Genomic DNA, 23,406 nt, shown 5'->3' on the forward strand with positions numbered 1-23,406 from the left:
TCCTGAGTTGAATCCCAGACATTGGACAGTTGAGATTGAATTTTGCTTTTGATTGTGACTGTGCCCTGATGTTTTTTCCCTCTTGAAGGAAGTTTTTAGTGAAGCCCACAGTTAAAGAGACTTTGAATTTTAAAGTACTTTGAATTTTATGTAAATACTGTGGGACTTTTAAAGTTATTTAAGATCTTGGGGATGAATAAGAACTAAGGGTTGAGGCTTACCAGTGATGTATTTGTGTGTCAAGTTGACAAGGGGTCAATTGTACTGGCTAGTTTTGTGACAACTTGACACAGCTGGAGTTATCACAGAGAAAGGAGCTTCAGTTGAGGAAATGCCTCCATGAGATCCAACTGTAAGGCATTTTCTCAATTAGTGATCAAGGGGGAAAGGCCCCTTGTGGGTGGGACCATCTCAGGGCTGGTAGTCTTGGTTCTATAAGAGAGCAGGCTGAGCAAACCAGGGGAGGCAAGCCAGTAAAGAACATCCCTCTGCATCAGCTCCTGCTTTCTGAGCTGCTTGAGTTCCAGTCCTGACTTCCTTCTTGATGAACAGCCGTATGAAAGTGTAAGCTGAATAAACCCTTGCCTCCCCAACTAGTTTCTTGGTCAGGATGTTTTTGCAGGAATAGAAACCCTGACTAAGACAGTTACCATCACTGAATGTAGTTTTCTCCTGATGTGTAATTGTAATACTTTCTCCCTAGCCTTAGTCTAGAGAAGTCCTGGGGGAACACAAATGGGCTGCTTCCTTTTGTTATTACCATTGTCTAAAATGGTACTGATGAAAGTGAAGACAGTTAATGAGTGTTTGCAGGATGGATGCCTGAGAGGTCTCATGTCAGTGTGTATATAAACAGAGAGTTTATTTCTATTTTGACTAAGGCTTGACTGTCCATATACAGAACCCAGTTCTCCAATGATGAGGCAACTTCCTGGCTTGCAAAGCCACCCGAGCACAGATGTCACATAACTAAGAGGAGGCTGAAGGCATCGTATAAGTTCAAACACAGACATCCTCCAGGCAAACTTACTGGAATATGACAGTAAGCCGCTCCCTGAGTGAATTTTTATCTGTGATGAGAAAGAGAGAGAGAGAGAGAGATGAAGAGATGAGACATAGATAGCTTGATCCCACCACTGAGGACTTGGTTTACATAATTGACACAGCTCTATAGCTTTTTGTTGTTGTTGTTGTTGTTTTGTTTTGTTAGATATTTTCTTTATTTACATTTTATCCCTTTCCTGGATTTCCCCTCTGCAACCCCCCTATCCCCTCCCCCTCCCCCTGCTCTCCAACCTACCCACTCTCTCTTCCTGGCATTCCCCTACACTTGGGCATAGAGCCTTCACAGGACCAAAGACCTCTCCACTCGTTGATGACCTACAAGGCCATTCTCTGATACATATGCTGCTAGAGCCATGGGTCTCTCCATGTGTGCTCTTTGGTTGGTGGTTTAATTCCTGGGAGCTCTGGGAGTACTGGTTGATTCATATTGTTCCTCCTGTGAGGCTGCAAACCCCTTCAGCTCCTTGGGTCCTTTCTCTAGCTCCTCCACTGGGGACCCTGTGCTCAGTCCAATGGTTGGTTGAGACCATCCACCTTTGTCAGGCACTGGTAGAGCCCCTCAGGAGACAGCTATATCAGGCTCCTATCAGCAAGCACTTGTTAGCATCCACAATAGTGTTGGGTTTGGTGACTATATATAGGATGGATCACCAGGTGGGGCAGTCTCTGGATGACCTTTCCCTCAGTCTCTGTCCACACTTTGTCTCTGTAACTCCTCCCATGGGTATTTTGTTCCCCCTTCTAAGAAGGACCGAAGTATCCACACCTTGGTCTTCCTTCTTCTTGAGCTTCATGTGGTCTGTGAATTGTATCTTGGGTATTCTGAGCTTCTGGGCTTATCAATGAGTGCATACCATGTGTATTCTTTTGTGATTGGGTTACCTCACTCAGGATGATATTTTCTAGTTCCATCCATTTGCCTAAGAATTTCATAAATTCACTGTTTTTAATAGCTATGTAGTACTCCATTGTGTAAATGTACCACATTTTCTGTATCCATTCCTCTGTTAGGGACATCTGGGTGCTTTCCAGTTTCTGGCTATTATAAATAAGGTGCTGCTATGAGCATAGTGGAGCATGTGTTCTTATTACATGTTGGAGCATCTTTTGGGTATATGCCCAGGAGTGGTATTGTTGGGTCTCAAGTAGTACTAATTTTCTGAGGAACCACCAAACTGATTTACAGAGTGGTTGTGCCAGTTTGCAATCCCACCAGCAATGGAGGAGTGTTCCTCTTCCTCCACATCTTTGCCAGCATCTGCTGTCACCTGATTTTTTTGATCTTAGCCATTCTGACTGGTGTGAGGTGGAATCTCAGGGTTGTTTTGATTTGCATTTCCCTGGTACTAAGGATGTTGAACACATTTCTTTAGGTGCTTCTCAGCCATTTGGTATTCCTTAGTTGAGAATTCTTTGTTTAGCTCTGTACCCCATTTTTAATAGGGTTATTTGGTTCTCTGGAGTCTAACTTCTTGAGTTCTTTGTATACATTAAATATTAGCCCTCTATCAGATATAGGTTTGGTAAAGATCTTTTCCAAATCTGTTGGTTGCCATTTTGTCCTATTGTCAGTGAGGTATCCTTTGCCTTACAAAAGCTTTTCAACTGTATGAGGTCCCATTTGTCAATTCTTGATCTTAGAGCATAAGCTATTGGTGTACTATTTTGGAAAATTTCCCCTGTGCCCATGTGCTTGAGGCTCTTTCCCACTTTCTTTTCTATTAGTTTCAGTGTATCTGGTTTTATGCGGAGGTCCTTGATCCACTTGGACTTGGGCTTTGTACAAGGAGGTAAGAATGGAGTTCTATTGCTTTAAAAGAATCACATCTGGAGTCTATTTTAAAATTAATAGGCCCAATTTACTTCTTATTTAATGAAATTAGTGAGGACAGTGTGGCATGGTGTGTAAATGTGTGAGCCTTTTAATCGAAGAACTCAGACATACTCCAGTGTGTCTGATACTTAATATGTAAGTCAGGCTTGCACATTCATATACACATGCATATATGTCACTTCCTAGCCATACCCCTCCTCTTTATATCTCACTTATATGATCCCCTTGATAGCAGGGTTCTCAAAAGCATTACTTACACACATGCTTCATGTGTTTTTCATTTCATGTTCTCTCTGCTAACCCTGTTAGATGTTTACCAAGTTGTTCATATCAAGTCTGCCATTACCCTTTACAATATTCCCTTCCCCATTTTTGTCCTGTTGGGCCTTTCTGTTGCAGACCTTGCCTAGGACCACCTCCTCTGTCTGATGCATTTCTCTTTTCCCCTGATGACTGCAAACTGAACAAACCCCAAGATTCCTCTGCCTCCCCTGCTGTTTTCCAGCCTATTCTTTGTGAAGCATTCAATGCCTTGCCCTGGGATTTTTATTTAACCTATGTATTCCGGGAGCAACAGTAGATCCATGTAGGATACGTTGGTTCCAAACTCCTTTTTTAATTTGTATTTTTAAATTAGCCTGCTAACTAGTGGTTTTCCAAAAAGCTTTTTCAAGGGTCAATATTTTAATTTATCCCCCCTTACTGCCCCATTCCACTACCCCTGCCTTGTTTAATCCTTCAAACGCCAGAAGCCAGCTCTGTTCTTTCATGTCATATGCATTCTATCTTTCCAAATTTCATCTAGGCCCCACCCCACAGTTACCTGGCAACAGCCAGGTATGGTATGCCTGACTCACTATAAAAGGGGCTGCTTGTCTCTCTTGTGAGGCTATGGAAGTGCCTGGTAAGTACAGAAGTGGGTGCTCATAGTCATCTATTGGATGGAACACAGGGCCCCTAATGAAGGGGCTGGAGAAAGTAACCAAGGAGCTAAAAGGGGTCTGCAACCCTATAAGAAGAATAACTATGAACTAACCAGTGCCCCCCAGAGCTGTGTCTCTAGTTGTATATGTAGCAGAGGATGGCCTAATTGGCCATCAGTGGGAGGAAAGGCCCTTGGTCTTGCAAAGATCATATGCCCTAGTACAGGAGAATGCTATGGCCAGGAAGCAGGAGTAGGTGAGTTGGGGAGCAGGGCTGGGGAAGGGTATAGGGGGCTTTGGGGGTAGCATTTGAAATGTAAATGAAAAAATATCTAATAAAAAAAAAACTATCTTAAAAAAGGACTGCTTGCCCTCTCCTAACTCTCTTGCTCTTTTATTACTCTTCCTCTCTTCCCCCTCTCTCCACTTTCTCCTTATGCCCCTCCCCCTCTCTCCATATTCTCATGGCCAACCTCTATTCCTCTCTCAATCTCTCTCTCTCTCTCTCTCTCTCTCTCTCTCTCTCTCTCTCTCTCTCTCTCCCTCCCTCTCTCTCTCTCTCTCTCTCTCTCTCTCTCTCTCTCTCTCTCTCCCCTCTCCCTTCCTCCCTCCCTCCCTCCATTTCTCTCTCTCTCCTACCCCCTCAATTCCCTTCCCCACAAACTCTACTTTATACTATTCTATATGCAGTCTTGAGGCTGGTACCGCAAGGGGAAGGGATGTGTCAGCATGGGCCTGCAGAGGCACCCCTTTCCCCACACCTTACCACACCTCCACCAATCCAGTCCCTGGCTTCTTTATCTTTTTTATAAAACACAACTTCCATATGTTTTCCACAGCCCTTCCTTTGCTCCTCTTCTCCATGCCCTGATGTGCCTACCCTTGTGGTCCACCATGTTTAAGCCTTTACCCCAAAACAAGGAGGTGACTTTGCCCATCGTTCACTGTAGTATTTCATTAGCTCTGAAGTATTTTTTGTCTCTCTGTGTTATTCTTTCAGTTTACTGGACTGTGGGGTGACTTGAGGACCAGGGTTGGTACCTGGATTCCTCTTGCTTTGTCCTTTCTGAGATCCTCTGTGGTACACTATCAAGGAGTCATGACAGACAGAAGGACACTCTCTGCTGCTTACCAGAACGACAGGTCATTGCCTGCTTCCTGCTCTCAAAATCTCATTTATGGCTGGGAGAAAGCAGATCTCACTTTTTTCTCTTTTCCTTGGGCTGAACCTTCTCCGGAGATGCTCTCTAGATTAAAACACATATAGATTAAAACAAGTAGAACACTTCCTCAGTAGCATGGAACTCTCAGTACTCTGGCCTGGAGAGGTAACTGTTTCCTTTGTTTTGTGTCAGAGACTTGGGTGTGTGGGATGGAGGCAGTGGGTATCCTATTGTCTGTTTCACTGGGAACCTGTGAAGGAGACCCAGAAAGGGAGGAGGTGGGGAATTACCTTGCTCCCAATGGCATCTGCGTTACTTGTGAACTTGTGAATCCATCTTCAGCACCATAAATCATCATCTTCTGACCACATCCTTCCTAAATTCAGGATTCTAGCAGCAGCCATCAGAATGCTTCTGGAGAAGTCCATAAAGCTAGAATACACAGGCCCTAAAACATAGTATGTTTATATGGTTTCACTTGCTTCAGAGACAGAGAGAGAGAGAGAGACAGAGAGAGAGAGAGAGAGAGAGACAGAGAGAGAGAGAGAGAGAGAGACAGAGAGAGAGAGAGAGAGAGCAGTTAAAATGGTTACTAATAATTAAAAATTCTGGTAATTTTAAGAATAAGGTAGGGGAGGGGAAAAAGAAAAAATAAATAAAATAAAAATGAATCTGGATATTTGTTTTCTTTAAAACAATTTATGAGTCTCAAAACAGTGCCTGTATTTCCTGATGGACTCCCCAGAGCTGGGTAGGAGACCTCCTTCAGATGTATAGCCTCTCATTTCCTATATAATCCAATATCCCCTAACTCCCTAAAATCTAGACCTGTGTAACACACCAGGCATCCTAGTAACTAGAACACTGTTTTCTAAACCAATTGCTGAGAAAAATAACTACTTTATAAACCCAAGCTCAACAAAGAGAAATTAACACTAGACCAAGAAGACATCCTTCCTTTAGGCAAAGTGAGAACAGGAATATTTCTATTTGAAAGTGATGTAGCATGTGCATGAAGTGTGTTTGTGTCCAAGGACTACACCAGAGTTGTAGAGAGAATATGGAGCATCAGTTAAATCCGAGTTTCAGATAAATGACAATCTATGTGCATCTCTTCCCAAATGCTAAGACGAGCGTACACAGAAAAACAATTTGTTGGCAATTTAAATTGAGCTATATTTGCTTCTCTCTGTAGTCTGGGAAAACTACTTAAGGGACTATTAGGAAACAAACCAACCTCCCCATTCATTATTAACCTATACTGTCTGGCCTTTGCTATAGCAGTAGAGGAAAAGGAGAAGAAAAGGTCCCAGAAAATCAAGAACTGTCAGACTGCATTTGTCAAAGTGCTGGAGAAGAGCAGCCTCCTTAAATATAAAGGGAAAATTCTCTATTTCAAGCCCAGATGCAGACACTGAGTAAACACAAATGAAGAGAATATGTCTCGTTGTTAGGGACCTTGGAACGCAGAGAGAATAATTCTTGGATAAAATATTAAAGAGTATAATAACATGATCTCAGAACAAGGTCATCAGAAGAGAGACAAGGGAGACATGGCTGGCGCTGTAGCTTAATAAGAAATGTGCCTGATTAGTATGTGAGACATCCAGAGATGAATTTCTAGCACAGAATAAAACTGGTACAGTGGTATGCACCTATAATATTGGCACATGGAAAGCAGAGGTGACCTAAGTAGAGAGAATAGGAATATGTGAATATTTGAACTAGACATGAACAGATACAATATTATAGCTATCCTTAGCTAAGGGATTTTAATCAAATCCCTTTTGAGGAACAACTAGAAATTAATATCATACCGTGCTCTCCAAGATTCTATGTGACTGTGTTTCTGTGAACTGTTCTATAAGCTAGTTGTGATTTCACTCCAAGGATCATATGCATTCATTCATTGACTCCTAGGTAGGTCCTTTAAGAAGAACCAGATTCTGGGGCTAAGCATATCTGAGTCCAGTCAAGTCTTGGGTTCTGTTCTGCAGAGTAAAATGGGTATATTTTTAGAGTATCAATAAAATGATTCCTAGTGATATTGTGCTACACTCATAGATCAGTGCTTTCTCTGGACATTGTCAGAGAGACTTCTTCCAGCAGCAGATGGGAACAGATGCAAAAACCCACAGCCAGACATTGCCTGTAGAGAGTGTCTAAATGGGGAGATTTCTATCAAATCCCTCCCTCAGAGCTCAGGGAATCCTGTGGAAGGGGAGGCAGAAAGATTGGAAGAGCCAGAGGGGATGGAGGACATCATAGACCACTGAATAAACTAAGCTCGTGTGTGTCGTGTGTGTGTGTGTGTGTGTGTGTGTGTGTGTGTCTTCCTTCATACACACACACACACACATACACATATACTCACAGAGACTGAAGCAGCAAGCAAGCACAGGATCTACATGAGTCAGTACCAGGTCCTCTTAATGTATACTATAGTTATTAGCTTACTACTTTTATGAGAGTCCTGACAGTGAGAATAAGTAGGTCTCTGACTCTTAGGTCTGCTCATGGACCCCTACCTCCTGCTGGATTGCCACATTCCACTTCAACATTCTAGTTTTTGCTTTGTCTTATTCTATTTGGTCATGTTTGATTGTTATCTCTTAGAAGCCTGTTCTCTTCTATTGAGAGACAGAAAATGAGTGGATCCAAAGGGGAGGAGAAGGGAGGGGAGAAGAGGGGAGGGGAGGGGAAGGGGAGGGAAGGGAAGAGAAGAGGAGGGGAGGGGAAGAAGGGGGAAGGAGAGCTATGATCCAGATATATTATATGAGAAAATAGCTATTTTCAATAAAAGAAATAAAATAAAAAGAAGAAAATGAAATGAGTTTACACCTGACATGGGTGATCTCCTCATAAAAGGCAAAACCAAAAGCAAGTGATGAGACTGTTTAAAGAAGTATTATAAGTCAGTGATCAAAGAAAGTGACAGGTTCAGGAGAGCACGTACTTCTGCCCATTTGGGGTGTTGTCAGAAGGCTTTTTGGAACAGACAACATCTGAAATACATCTGAGACACCAGATAGAAATAAAAGAGATGTGTTTCTAGCAGGGAGGGTGAGAATCAAAGCTGGAAACAGAAGTGGGAGACCAGCAGAGCTTGTTGTCACTGTTTTGTGCCTTCTTGTGGAGCACAGATTTTTCTTTCATAACCATCATCTGACCTCGGAGCATTTAAAGCATGCATGACAGGGTCTGGTTGGAATTTTAATATGGAAAGAGGAGATGCTGAGAGTAGGCACACAAGATTGTTGCGAAGATCAATATGAGGAATGGCCAGGATACAAACTACAGCAATGGAAGAAATAGGAAAGGAATGAGTATATTTAATATAAGTTGCAGGCAAACCAAGAACACATAGTGGTCAATCAAATTGGGGAGATAGATAAGTCTTGGATTAGATAAAGCAGCCAAGAGTGATGTCTAGCCTGGATGATTTGGCATTGCCAACCAAAATAGTCCATAACAAAGAAAAGTAGCTGAATTTGGCCTTGGACACACCAAGTTCTAGATGCCTGTGTAACATCCAGGTAGAAGTCTGGCCTGCTTGTAAGGTACAACATTCTTGTTTCTAGAAGCCCCATTACATACCACAGCAAAGCTCTTAAAATCAACCCACGGTCCCCATTAAATATAACTTTACTCCTAGAGATGCCCCCCATTGATTGCCATTCTTACTCCCAGTCCTCTCCCATACCCCCCCCCTCAACACCTGATCCCATCCCCATTCCCCTCCTTACCCCCTCCCACTCAGTTCCCTCCCTCTGTTTATCTCCAATGACGATTTTTCTTTCTCCTTCTGAGTGAGATTCAGGCATATCTATGGGGGCCAGCTCTGGGAGTAGCTAGAGACTTGGGACAGGGGAAGTTCCAGGGAATCTATGGGGGTGACCCTAGTTGAGACTCCTACCAACAGGAGAGATATAGAGACTGAAATGGCCACCTCCTGTAACCAGGTAGGAATTCCAGAAGAGGAAAAGGAACATCAAACCACCCACAAAACCTTCAACCTGAAATTTTTCCTGCCTACAGGATGTACAGGGATAAGGAAGGAGCAGAGACTGAGGGGGCAGCTAACCAATGACCGGCCTGACTTGGAACACTTCCCATGTAAGAAAACCAATCCTTGACACTACTCTGCTATGCTTACAGACAGGAACCTAGCATTAGATACTGTTAAAATGAGACATGGGGTATGTGCTCACTGTCTGTGAGAATGTCAACTGTTCCAGCCACCATGGAAATCAGCCTGAAGGTTCCTCGAAGAATAAAAATTAAATAAATAAACTATAGCATCCAGCTTAGGCCACTCTTGGATATTTACCCAAAGAATCTTAAGTCCCACATTATGGATATGTCCACCTATCATTGTTTAGTGCAGCACAGTTGATAAGAGCTAAGTTACAGTATCCAATGAGGGAAGACTGGACAAAGAAAATGTGGTATCTATAAACAATGGCATCTCTCAGCCATAAGGAAGAATGAAGTTAGGCTATTGGCAGGAATAAGGATGAAGCTGGAGATAACCATAGGAGAATGTCCCCTAAAGACTCCACTGTCCCACTTCCTCCAGCTCAGCCCAACTTCCTAGGTCTCCAGAACTTCCTTCAAGTAGTGCCATGGTCTGACAACCAAGTACAGAAACCTTGACCCTGAAGGAGGCATTGCATATTCAAACTATAACAAGTGTCTTAGTTAGGGTTTTACTGCTGTAAACAGACACCATGACCAAGGCAAGTCTTATAAATGACAACATTTAATGGGAGCTAGCTCGTAGGTTCAGAGGGTCAGTCCATAATCATTAAGGTAGGGAGCAAGGCAGCATCCAGGCAGGCATGGTGCAGGCAGAGCTGAGAGTTCTACATCTTCATCTGAAAGCTGCTAGCAGAATAGTCATTTCCAGGCAGCTAGGGTAAGGGTCTTATAGTCCACACCCACAGTAACACACCTACTCCAATAGGACCCCCACCTTCTAATAGTACCACTCCCTGGGCCGAGCATATACAAACCATTACAACAAGAGTGAAACAGGGACTGAAGGCATGGGTCTCCCTTGAATGAGTGGAAGGATACCTTGATTTCAGAGTCTCCTCAGGCTACAGAATATATACTATATTATATTGTCTGCACTTTGCATATGTTCATGTATAGAATCACTCTGTGCTTTAAAACATGCCACGTCTCACTGTGAGACTATAAAGCTCAAGTAAGTAGCAACATTTAACCCAGCCTTTTGTTTCACCAGCCAAACCAAGTCTTTTATGGGGACCTGAAGAAAGTATTACAAAGCTTTTCCCCCTCTTTCTCTGCACGCCCCCCCAACTCCTTGTCTCTCTGTGTCTCCTGCTTTCCATTATTTCTAAGAAGAAATCAAATCTTAGGGAGCACACACCATGGTACGATACCTGCATACATACACACACATTTTCCATGATCATGGAGAATATTCTCCTGATGGCAGGACCACACGTCTCTTCCTAGTAATTCCCATAGTTCTCAGAGGTCCTGGAAGAGGAAACAGACAGGAAGGAAACGGAAATCCTCTTCCAAGCCAGTTACATATCAATCCAAAGTAAGTTTATCCAAACCCCATTTGGCCCTATCAATGGGGCTCACTCAGTCACTGGGTTCGTGGAAATCTTCATTTCCCAGTGCAAGCCTGAAGGCTGTAGGTAGATGTAGAGAGTGGCAGGCTAGGATTGGCAGGGATACCTAGGGGACCCCACCCTCTCAGAAGAAAAGGGGAGTGGAATAGGAGGAGGGTCTCTGTGAGGGATGCCAGGAGGGGAGGCAGCGTTTGATGTAAATAAATTAATTAATTAAAAAAAATCAGAGTGGCACTTGGGAGGCAGAGGCAGGCGGATTTCTGAGTTCGAGGCCAGCCTGGTCTACAAAGTGAGTTCCAGGACAGCCAGAGCTACACAGAGAAACCCTGTCTCAAAAAACCAAAAAAAAAAAAAAAAAAAAAAAAAAAAAAAAAAAAAAAAAAAAAATCAGAATGAAATTTATGTGATATGTAAAGCAATTTCTCTCTCTCCCTTACAACCTCCTTTCTTCCTTTCCCTCCTCTCTCTCTCTCTCTCTCTCTCTCTCTCTCTCTCTCTCTCTCTCTCTCTCTCTCTCTCTCTCTCTCCTTTCCCCACTCTTCTCTTGTTCTCCCCTTTCCTCTTCTGCCTCTTCCCCCACCCCCACAAATGCTTCCTTCCAATTCCAAAGGTTGCCCTACTCAGCTGCTCAGAAGTCCTAGGATGTGATGAACAGCTCTCTGCTGACCTTATCCCTAGTTTCTCCTCCCTCCCACCACAGAGAATACACAAACACAGCAGACAGCGGAGCCCACGCTTGGCTCGGGGCTGAAAGTGGGTTTGGCTTGGCTGTGTGGCCCAAGCTGCAGAAGAGAAATGAGCATGCTGACGTGAGTCTGTATTAGTCAGGAAAATTCTAAGAAACTGCCCTCAGAGAGAGGTGGTAAGAGATTTTTTTTCCCTCTATCAGACTTACATAACCTGTAAAATAACAGGCTGCCATTTTAGAATAGTTGGTGTTGGCATACTGTTATCATGGAAACTGCATGAAACTATTCTTTTTAGAAAATATTCCTTCGAGTTTTAGGTTAAAAGTTGATGCCAAACACTGATGACTGGTTGGTTTGCACAATTATTGCTTTTTTTTTTCTTAGAAGTAAGGGCAAAACCTCAAAACATGCCACAGCAAAATGGCTATTTCTGTCACTGGCTAACAATCGAAGGACACCCGCAAACCTTTGGAAATGAATATCTCCAGGAAAATCCATGTGACATAAGTCACAAGGAAGTTATTAACTAAAATTAAGTCACTGACAAGAGATGTTATGAATGACCTCATCAGAATTTCAAGCACATTAACTATAGCCCTGAGACCCTTGTTATAGACAACTCAGAGAATATTAAATCATCTTACAGCAGTTGCTTGGCTGGCTAGAAATCAAATGAAAAGCCATGAAGGGCTTAAGTTCTAGGCGATTCCATAATTCCTGAGGCTTCACACAATTCAAAATGTTACCATCACTAGCCTTGTTGTCTCTCCCATCTATAGATTCATGAATTGTTAATAAGTCATTTTTGCTCTCCTTGCTAATTATTCCCTGTGGCTCTTCCAAGCGCTTAGGGGAGAAGGACAAGAGTCAGAAACATTCTCCAAACTTTGCTTTCCAAAAGTGGCTCAGGAGTGCGGCTTCTTTTCAGATTGGAAGAGGCTCTCCCAAGTATATGGATTTTTTTTTCATTACAGTCCCTCAAAGACATTTTGCACAAGGAAAAGAGGTGTCACATTAATGTCTAGTTCTTTCAACAAAGACTCCAACTCAATTGGCAGGTTAAAAGCCAGGAAGATGTCTCTGCTGGCAAAGGTCTTACAGGTTTAAGGGATGAGTGTGACTCCTGGAGCTCATGATAGGAGAGAACCAGTTCCTACAAGTTGTCCTTTTAACTGCCATATATATGCCATGGTCCACATATGCACACACACACACACACACATTCATACATATGCACATGTATATTCATGCACTAGCATGCAGACACTCACATGTATATACACATACATGCACATGCATACACACATGCAGAAAGGAGACTTGAAAGGGAATAGATAAGAATGAGAACTTTATACAATACAGCACAACAACCATCCACATGGCATCCACATAGTATTATGTGTCATAAGTAATCCAAAGATGAGTTAAAGTATATAGGAGTATTGGCTGGCTATAAACAGATGCTATGCTATTTATATATGAAATCTGAGCTGAGCCTGTGTAGATTTGGGTGTCCGCAGGAAAGTGTTCTTAGTGCCAATCCCCTATAGATACCAAGGTTGTAATACCACCGTCTTTTACAAATAAACTAAGCCCACTAAAGTTTATGTAAATTGTATAAAAACCAATTTTCTACAAGTTTGAGTTGGGCTGTAAGTCTCAAGGCCTCTAGACTTTCTCATAAGTCTTTGCCCTTCCCCATACTATGAAGTTCACTGTGTGTTCTGTTGTGCTTTCCCACATTTGCTGAACTCAGTGCCTGGGGCATCTGGAGACACACTGGAGTGTGCTCTGGCTGAGTTCAGCTTCTTTTGATTTAACACCCACTGACACTGAAGCTTTGACAGGTTGAACCCTTTTCAGGGGCCTGTTCTTTGAGTAATCTGGCGTGTGATTCCATGTTCCACTTCATATAATATATTCAAAACTTGGAATGAGGGTGGGATAGAGGGGGAATGTCAATCTTGGAATGAGGAGAACAGGGCTTGGAGAGCAACCATTGGGTAAAATGAAAAAAAAAAAACACACACACACACACAGAAAAGAGAAGCTGTTCAGGAAAAACCAGAGAAAACATGAAGAAGGGAGAGAAGCAGAAATGAAAGAGGAAGAAAGAGAGGTGCAGGTAACTAAAGGAGAAAACTGATCCTGAAGAGTCCTCCTGCTTGGGAAAGGAGTTTCAGGGAAAAGAGAGAAGAGGAAGAGGAGGAGAAAGAGAAGGAGTAAGAAAGAGGGAGAGAGAGAGAGAGAGAGAGAGAGAGAGAGAGAGAGAGAGAGAGAGAGAGAGATGCCAACAAGCCTTCTTTCTGCATCCTTGCCCAGTGGAGCATGGAAACCTTTCTTATCTGTGGTACCAGTCTCCAAGGACATCCTGATTTTCCTTCCCAGCTTAGACCAGGACAAGTCTCCCCTTTGCTCTCCTGGCCCAAAATCCTGGCTAGATATTTTCAAAGAATTTATTAAGAAGGAATGAGAGGGAAACAGAAGGAGGTCGATAGTCATGAGGCAGGTTGCTGTGGACACCATTATCACTTTCACAGCTCACAGTAATGGCATGTGTTGTACAGGCTCCCAGGTCCCATCCTAGTTGGGTCCAGTGATATTTATTGAATGTCTACTAAGTGTCAAGCATCACCCTAAGTGTTTGGCTAAGAGTGAGTAAGACAGAAACGTTTTTGGCCAGACTCATCTCTCCTGACATGTTCAGATCTTGACAAAGCTGCCTTCTACTTGCTCCTGCTTTGACATTTTCATTTGCAGGTGGTTTAAACCTAATTCAACCAAGCTTAAATCAAAGTGGGAATTTGTTGGGTCAGACATTTTGGTTTCAGGCATGGCTGGATAATGCATTTTGATGCTTTTTTTTTTTTTTCAGGAATCATGGTTTCTTTTCTCTCAATTATGGGCACCTATCCATGGGCTTCACTTTCTGTGTTCAACAGATGAGAGGAAGATGGCTTCAGGCAGCCCTAAGCCTACCACGTCATATGAGTCCCAAGAGAAAGAGTCTTTTTGAGTGAGGCCAATATAACTGACTGGCATGGCTTGTACCAAATGACCACATATGAGCAAATTAAACCCTTTTCATCCCACATAATCTGAACTTAAACATGGAGTTTCAGTCACAAACATGAAGTCACACATAATTCACAAACAGCATCCTTACTCAGTCCCCTCTGAGTTAGCTAGGATTCGAGGATCAGAAGTTTTCAGGGACCTTATTTGGAAATCAAAGGAGAGGTAAAGATGTTTTGAACAAAACTAAGTTTAATGGTCCACCAAGGAGGGAGGGGCTCACTGACAATACCCAGTATCACCTTTTCTTAGGTATATTTAAAGATCTCATCTGTCACTCATATGTCTTCCGCATCTAGTCATTCTCTGAGAGTGCTGATACAGTGAACTGCTTCCATTGGACACTCAAAACACCTGGATAGATTGCCCTGGTAAGCCCCAGAGTTGGAGGGGGAAGAAGGGGAAAGAGAAAAACAAGGGAGAGAGAAAGGGAGAGACTTAAAATAGAAGATAAGAAAGGAAAGGGAAAGAGGAGGGGATGGGAGAGGGGAGGAGAGGGGGGGAGAGGAGAGGAGGGGAGGGGAGGGAAGGGGAGGAGAGGGGAGGGGAGGGGAGGGGAGGGGAGGGGAGGGGAGGGGAAGGGAGGAGATGGGGAGTGGGTGGGGTAATGGAGAAGAGAGGAGAATTGTAGGAATAGGCAAGGAAAAGTAGGAGAAGGAGAAGGAGGATGGAGGGAATCAAGCAAACCTTAGGATACTTGGTTGAGAAGCCATGCCCTAAAGTTAAACATTCTGATGGTCAGATCCCACACTACCATTAACTTGAGATCCATGAACAAGACATTGCAAGTCTTTACTATCTTTTCCTCACAAACAACATACATATCAACATCTCCCTTCCCTGAGCCTTTGTGACAGCTGTGTACTCATGGTTATAAAACTCTTCGGTCCAGCTAGTGGTATGATTGGTACCCTTTGAGGAGGATCCCTAACATTATCCTTCTTTTAGGCCAGCAATACTGTTGTTGGGAGTCAAGGGGGGGGGGGGGCAGAGTGAGACTCACTAGGGCCTCACAAGCTTCTCAGAGGCCATGGACAGCCAGCCTTCTAAAGAAAGTCAAATTGCATTCTGGAAAAGAAAAATCTGTTACCAAAAAACTAAGACCATTTCTAGAATGCTATCCAAACCAAACTTTCTTGAAGGTCATAACGTGTTCTGAGGTTTTGGTCCACTATTTTTCACTTATACAGTCCTCAGTCCTGCCAGGGCTGAGCTAGGATTTGAGCTGGACACAGCCAAATACCATAAAGAGAAGAAGAAGAAGAAGAAGAAGAAGAAGAAGAAGAAGAGGAGGAGGAGGAGGAGGAGGAGGAGGAGGAGGAGGAGGAGGAGGAGGAGGAGGAGGAGGAGGAGGAGGAGGAGGAAGAGGAGGAAGAGGAGGAAGAGGAGGAAGAGGAGGAAGAGGAGGAAGAGGAGGAGGAGGAGGAAAGGGAGGAAGGGGAGGAAGGGGAGGAAGGGGAGGAAGGGGAGAAGGAGGAGGAGGAAGAGGAGAAGGAGGAGGAAGAGGAGGAAGAGGAGGAAGAGGAAGAGGAGAAGGAGGAGGAAGAAGAAGAAGAAGAAGAAGAAGAAGAAGAAGAAAGAAAGAAAGAAAGAAAGAAAGAAAGAAAGAAAGAAAGAAAGAAAGAAAGAAAGAAAGAAAGAAAGAAGGCCCTTTGCCCTGAATATATTTCCAGCCTGGCAGAGAACTGAAAGCTCTGGAAAGTTCCAGGCAGCCACCTTTCAGTGATGCTGCAGAGCTGTGGTTTGTGGGTTTGGAAGAGCTAGTGGCAGTCTTCAGCTTCTGACCTCACAGGCCATGGATACTGTGAGGACTCATGCCAATCTGTGAGCTCCAATGACCCCCCTCCCCCAGTGCAGGCTTGAGGATTAGGTGAGTGGGAGGGGGGAGAATCTCTTCCTGATAAGACTCTGAGAGGGCAGGGTAGGGGTGTGTGTGTGTGTGTGTGTGTGTGTGTGTGTGTGGTGTGTGAGTATGTGTGTGATATGTGAGTGTAAGTATATGTGTAAGAGTATATGTGTGTGAGTGTGTGTAAGAGTGTAACAGAGAGACCAAGAGATACACAGATTTCAAAGAAGAAATCTAAATATCTCATTTTCTTCTAAGCACAATGACTTCATCATTTAAAAACCTAGAAAAAAACTAGAGACAAACAAGCCTTTGAATCATGTCATTTATTTCATCTTCCTTTTCTTCTTCTACAAGAACTAATTGATCATTTTTTAATGATTTGTATATGTACACGTGTGTGCCTCTGTGTGTGTGTGTGTGTGTGTGTGTGTGTGTGTGCAGTAGCCTTGGAGACCAAAAGAGGGATTCAGGTCCCTGGAACTGAAGTTCCTGATGATTGTGAACTGCTACATAGGGCTAGGAAACCAACTTGGGTCCTCTGCAAAAGCAGCCAGTTCTAATAACCAATGAGGAATTTTGGCAGCCTCTTAGTTGCTAATTTAATATGATAAAATATATAGCATGTAGTGCTGGTACATAGCAATCATAAGGTGAGTAGTTAATTATAAAATAAAAAATAAAAAGATTTATGCTTCTAAATAAACTTGTGACTCCTCCCTGACATGGGCTGCTGTCAAAGCCAGTTACAGTTGTAGAAGTCTCAATGTCCTTTGTACCTCAAGTTCCCTATTATTCTCAGGCTACAGGTCAGTCACAGTGAGAAGATGAAGATGGAGTGTATCTGGCCTTCCTCTTAGCACCTTCTCCTTCAGCCTCTCATCCTCTCCTCCCCTACACATCACCACATACATAGGCACGCCCCTCACCAAGCTTAGAGATTTTAAGAAAACTTTGTCTGTCTGGGTTAAGCACTGGCATTGAAATGTGAGGAAAGTACCTAGTTTGAGGTGGGATAGGGATGAGACCACAACATATTGTGTATGGAGGTGAAATTTGAACTTGAGTGAGCATACAGCAGTCTAGAAATCTGATGACTCAGTATTGCTGTGCTCTGCCCTAGAGCATCAGTTTGCAGAAGCTAAGTCTGGTTCCTCCTGCCAGCCCCATATCTCCAGAAATAACACTCACACTCAAATATATTTACAAATACCTTGGCCATATAGCTAGGCTCTTCTCCAACTAGATCATAACTTAAAATAATCCATTTATTCTAATCTACATTCTGTCACATGACTGGTTACCTGTGCTTAGGTACCATCCATCTTGTTACATCTTTCCAGACAAATCTTCACTCTTATCTCAGAATTATTTCTGCTTCCCGGATGTCCCGCCTTCTATTCTACCCTTTTTTATAGGCCATTGTTTTTTGTTGTTGTTGTTTTGTTTTGTTTTTTATTGACAGGTAAATAAATATATAAATAATATACATAAATAAATACATATCCATGTAATATAAAAGATATTCTCTCTATACCAATTTCCTTTCCAAAGCACATACTCACGCTTAGGTTACTAACTACGTACTGAGAACATGGGCTAAGAGTTAGGGGTATTTCTAAGGCACTATCGCCAAACCCAGTTCTCTCAGTAATAGAACTGGGAGCCTGCAAGGGAGCTGGGTAGAACTAGTCTTACACGGCTGAGATCCCATCCAAGGTACTAGGTTGGATCCTTGAAGAAATGGGGTAAAAATGAAGATAACCACAAACATGGCTATTTACTGATGGATCAAAGTGACTGTGGAGAGCAAAGGGTTGACCAACACAGGCACAGAGAGAAGGGGTCCCCTGGAGAATGTAACTTCTTTGAAAATAGGAGGTCCAAAGATAATGTTTTTGTTAACTCCTGGTGGGTATATTTGTATTTGTGGGCAAGAAATTGAAGTTTCATAATACTTTCTAAGAAGTAAGCTGTCCTTGTCAATAGCTCACGTCAGGGAGTCAACTCTATTTGGAATCATGAATGTTTTTATGTTAATAATAATAATATATAAATGATTGCTTACTGAATGCTTGCTAGGCACTACTGTGACAAATCACATACTTTAGCACAATAAATTACCAAAAGCCTGGAGAGATGCCTCAGTGGGTAGGAACATATCCTGAATTCTCATACAGAGCAGGGACCATCTTCTACTTTCTGAGCTACACAGTCCTCCTTACATAACACTATTTTCTCCATAGTAAAATCTAATTTATAATCAATGACAGGGGGTGCCAAATGGCTCTATAGCAGAACAACTGTCTAGCATTCAGGGGCCTAGATTTAATAACCAATGTCACATATAAGAAGGGGAAGTGTGTGTGTGTGTGTGTGTGTGTGTGTGTGTGTGTGTGTGTGTGAGTGTGTGTGTGTGTGTGCATTGATTATCAGTGGAGGTGCCTACCTGCAAAATTGGGCAGTTTATAATATATAAACTGCTTGATAGCAATCACTCAGGAAATGTCTACAGAGCACTAACCTAATATAAACAGTTTCCAGAGGGCCTCTGGCATTCATTATTTATAGATTATTTCCACTATTCTTATACAATGAGATCTAGCACTGTGCTTCCCAGACAACAAACTCTCCAGAGATGTCTTTTCCCTTCTGGTGCCAGTTTCCAAAAGAGCAATTCTCCCTTCCACTGTCTCCCTCAAGATAGTTAGCCCTCTCCTCCCCTTTAGACAGATGACTTCAGCTAGTACTTCTTAGAAAGTATTATGAAAAATTTCGGATTTCTTGCCCAGAAGCACAAATCTATCCAGTTATGAGCACACTATCTTTTAATCTTCTATTTTCATGATGTTGTACCCTCCAAAGGGAATACTTTCACCTGCCCTTCTGTTGGCCTCCCCTTTCATCCCCCAAGGCACTTAGGTTTAGAAAAAGATAGTGCCTTGCTTCTTCCCAAATGTTGAACTTCCCTCTTCCTCTCAATCCTCGATATAAGACAGTGGAGGGGAAACTAAGCTAAATGTCCTCCCTAGGTCTCCATGTAGGATGCGATCCTTCAGCCTCTTTCCTAGCAAGCTTTTGGAGATCTAAGATCCCCCTTGCTGATTTCCCTTCCTCCTTTTAGGATACATGGCCAGCTGGCTTCCAGCCACCTCTCCACTTACTCTGTTCTGGGCAAGGTCATGATGACCGCTGTATTTACAGATCCAACAATGGCTCCACAGACCTTACCTTACCTGACCTTCTACTGCATTTGGTACCAGGAACCCTTCCTTCCTTGAAACTGTCTTTTCCATTGAATCCATCTTTCATTCCAACTATCTCCCACACAGCACCGCTGTTATACTGTGAACACTTCAAAGTGTCAAAACTGAACTCTGTCCTTGGTTCCAAACCAAACTATTCTGTTGCTTGTTCATGACATACTCACCCTCTTGCTTAAGTTCACCCAAACCAGAAACTTTGAAGTAGTGTCAGCCTTTCGTTCTAGATGCAGTTGTTCACAGGATATTCCTATTATACTGACACCCTGAACAACATCCTTCGTATTGATCTCTGTCCCTTCTTCCTAGTATTGCTGTTTTAGTGTGTGTGGGTGTGTGTGTGTGGGGGGGTGTCTCTGTGTGTGTGTACTCACTCAAATGACTACAATGGTCTATGTGGTAGAAACAGCTCCAGCCTCTCTTTACACAAATCCATCTTTAAGGCAATTGATAGCAGTATATCATACTGGTCAAGAGGATACACGGCATGGGTTCAAGTTTTTATGTGACCCTTTAACAACTGTGTGGTATTGAGCCATTGATCTGTCTTCCCTGTGCCTCAGATTTTTAGTCTTACAATAGGATAGTAATCTTCCCTGTAGGCTTCTCTGTTGATGGCTTTGCATTTTGAGGAACAGGACCCGAGTCAATACTAAGTATAATGAAGTATCAATTGTTATTATTTAATACTAAAAAGTAGCACATTTAAAATATTAAAAACCAGCTTAATTTAAGAACCTGTTTACTTTAGATCAGTCCCACAACACTACATATAGTCTCTCCAATCAGTTTTCCTACTTGTTCTTTGACTTAATATCCTGGGCCCACATTCAAATCATATGTCATCCATACAGTGTAAGGTGTGTCCTATTAAATTAGTGATAATCCTATGTGATTAATATGTACCTGGTATATTCCTACTCTTCCAGTTTACCACATAAGCTTCCCTTTGCTCCTCAATTTCCATATGTTGCCTGTGAATTCTAACAATTTCTACCAATATCAAATAGAAAAAAAAATTACTTCTGTATAACTTACATAAGATTGCCCAGTGTATTCTCTAGTGTAAACACACACACACACACACACACACACACACACACACACACACACACACACAAATAAGCCTCATGCTCTATTGAACTTGCATTTGTTCACATTTATCTCTCCTGGTGTGTTTATTTCTTGCAAATAACTATCTGACTTGGAACAAGAAAGATGGCTCAGACATCACAGAGGACCTGAGTTCAGTTCCTAACACCCATGTTCAGTGACTCAATACCACCTGCAATTCCAGCTCCAGAGGATCTCACGACTTTTTCTGCCCTTTGCAGGTACCTGAGCTCATATGGCCATACTTGTATACAATTACACATGCATATACATAATTTACAATTGGAAAAATCAAAGAAAATATCTAACTTAGCAGATAAAACTTGCCCTGTAGTGGACCCTTGCAACTTGAATAGTTTATACTTCTTTGTGCCTTATAACTTACAGACTGAAATCTCCAGCAGACTCAGTTCTTCATAATCCTTCTCTTTGTCAGATGATGCCCAAGCTTTGAAAAAGTGAGAGTCTACTGACAACTGGAGACCTATGACAAAGAGGTAAGGCAATTAGGTCCATGCATTTTCTTCCTCCCTATACCCAGAAGAGAAAGTTGAGCTTTGTGTTGAAGGCAGTCTCCTCTCTTTGGGTAGGCTGACACCCTGTTTGCTTAGGGTGTGCTTGAGACTTTCCCAGTTTTAGTACTAAAAGTTTCATATCCTAGACCCCTTAGTCCTGGTAGTCCAGGACAATAGGGCATTCTGCCTTCATAATTTCTACCAATGCCAAATCCTCTCAAGCGTCTGGGGTAAGCCAGTTGGCTGTTACTCCCGGAGATCTCTGGGTTGGAAGAGGACATTGGTTACCTCCACGGTTAATTTCCTCATAAGCCCAAGAATCACTGACTATTCTATTCCCCTTCTCTAATCATGCCCAGCCACACACTCCAGTAGAGCTTGCCAGAGGTTAGACAGCAAACTGGGCTAACACAATGAAGGCCACCCCAATGTTACATAAGATAAATTCCCTGTAATTATTCAATTCACAGTGAAATGTCAGCCCAAATGCTAAACCCCAAATAAAGCCCCATTTTTAAAGCACACAAAAAAATTAAATGCACAACATGAAAACTTATATCGTCTCCAATTTATTTCTATGCTTAGTCTCAGCCAGATGGGATTTGGGTTCCTTCTGTGTCTCTAAATACAATCCTGAGGTGTTAGTGAAGTCCTGCTACCTTCTGAAGCACAGGATTTTTGCCATCATCATCAAGGGCAACAAGCAATGTTGCAGTGATAGCCATTGTTATCCTCGGAGGTCCTCACCACCCCTCAGGTTGATAGTTCAGAGCAACAGTGTTGCTGTCAGCCACAAACCTCCTTGAAACATGGTGTCCTCTGGGGAAAGGAAGCTGAGAGAAAGAAAAAAAAATACACCAAAGTGAGCACTTGAAAGGTAGTACTCCTTATTCAGCCCAGTGAGAGATGGAGGGAGTCATCCCAAGGTCTTGTTTTAGTTTGTGGCTTTGCAATTCCAAGCTCCAGGGAAGGCAATGCCATGGTTTAAATGTCCCCACCAAGACTTACCCTGAATGTTATTGACAATTTTACGGGAAGAAGAGGTGGCACCTCTAAGTATCAGTGAGACCATGAAGAATGGATTACCACCATGATGGTATCATGAGTTAGTTTTTGTGGGAGAGGGTTCCTGATAAAAGGGATGAGTCTTTTGGATTTTGTCAGACATGTAACAGGCCAACTCAAGATCTCTGCTCTATGATCTTTCTAGCCTCCAAATCCCTGAGCCAATAAGATCTCTATTCTTCATAAGCTCCCAGTTTATGATGTTCTGCTTTAACAATAGAAAACAAACAAGACAATAATTCTACATAGCTCCTGCCATTAGAGGCCCATAAATTTATATTTTAACTATTCTTGGCATCTATTCCTGCAATGCAATCAAAGGAGCCTGTCTATAGGACCATTCTTAAGAAATCAGTTGCTGGAAGGCAATTTTCCAAGAGTCCAAAATTCCCAGTGACTTAATTCACTGAAATGCCATCTTTCATAGACTGAGAAAGCTATCAATAAAATGCACATTACATGAACTTGGGAAAATGAGTTCTGGGAATGTAACTGGTAGATACGAAGAATGAGCTGAATTTTTAAGACTTTCATGACTAAATTGCATTATTACTCATTTATCGACTCTTAAATATTAATTAGCACTTGGGAGTCTAGAAGAGCATTTCTATTTTGGGCAAGTTTCTACACACATGTGTCATGGTTTGATATAAGGCTTATGAAATCACAGAACGTCAGAAATCTATCTGCCCAGGAATGGAGTTCTTAAGAAGTTTCCTGCTTTAAGCTTTCACCTTTCTTACTCTCATCTCTAGCCTTCCTTCTCTCTCTCCCTTCCCCCTTCTCTCCACATGGCCATGGCTGGCCTCTCTCCCTCTTTCTACCTTCTCTCTTTCCCCCTGTCTTTCTACAATAAAGATCTAAAACCATGAAGAAGAAAGAAGAAGAAGAAGAAGAAGAAGAAGAAGAAGAAGAAGAAGAAGAAGAAGAAGAAGAAGAAGAAGAAGAAGAAGAAGAAGTTGTTTCCTAAACTGCAAAGATACAGGTGCCTCAGTACCCCAGCAGCCATAGTAGACAGGATCAAAGGGCATAGAATTTTAACAACTATGTCCAGGGTAACAGGAAAGAGAGATTCTCCATGTTGGACTGGTGGGACAGATTTGGGGTCACATAAACATGGTGACTGCTCTCCAGATTTAACAACCTCATGGACATCTCTCAGGACACATGCTCCACTATGTTCATAGCAGCCTTATTTATAATAGCCAGAAGCTGGAAAGAACCCAGATGCCCCTCAACAGAG

At 42.5% G+C, this 23,406-nt stretch overlaps 1 long non-coding RNA gene across 5 annotated transcripts; it reads right to left on the minus strand.

The window, feature by feature from the left end:
- Positions 1-840: 840 nt before the first annotated feature.
- Positions 841-21,976, minus strand: Gm30073. 5 transcript variants are annotated; one of them, XR_380661.2, is made up of 6 exons: positions 21,758-21,976; positions 20,969-21,067; positions 10,397-10,496; positions 5,276-5,433; positions 4,955-5,069; positions 841-1,070 (listed from the first exon to the last, which is right to left on the minus strand). It is a non-coding gene; the product is annotated as a predicted gene, 30073 (long non-coding RNA). The 5 variants fall into 5 exon arrangements; XR_380662.2 differs by lacking the exons at positions 20,969-21,067; positions 21,758-21,976 and having other exon boundaries at positions 10,409-10,860; XR_380660.2 differs by lacking the exons at positions 20,969-21,067; positions 21,758-21,976 and having other exon boundaries at positions 10,397-10,860.
- Between the last annotated feature and the right edge of the window lie 1,430 nt (positions 21,977-23,406).

This window comes from Mus musculus, chromosome 10, assembly GCF_000001635.26.
Source record: "Mus musculus strain C57BL/6J chromosome 10, GRCm38.p6 C57BL/6J".
Lineage (NCBI taxonomy): Eukaryota > Metazoa > Chordata > Mammalia > Rodentia > Muridae > Mus > Mus musculus.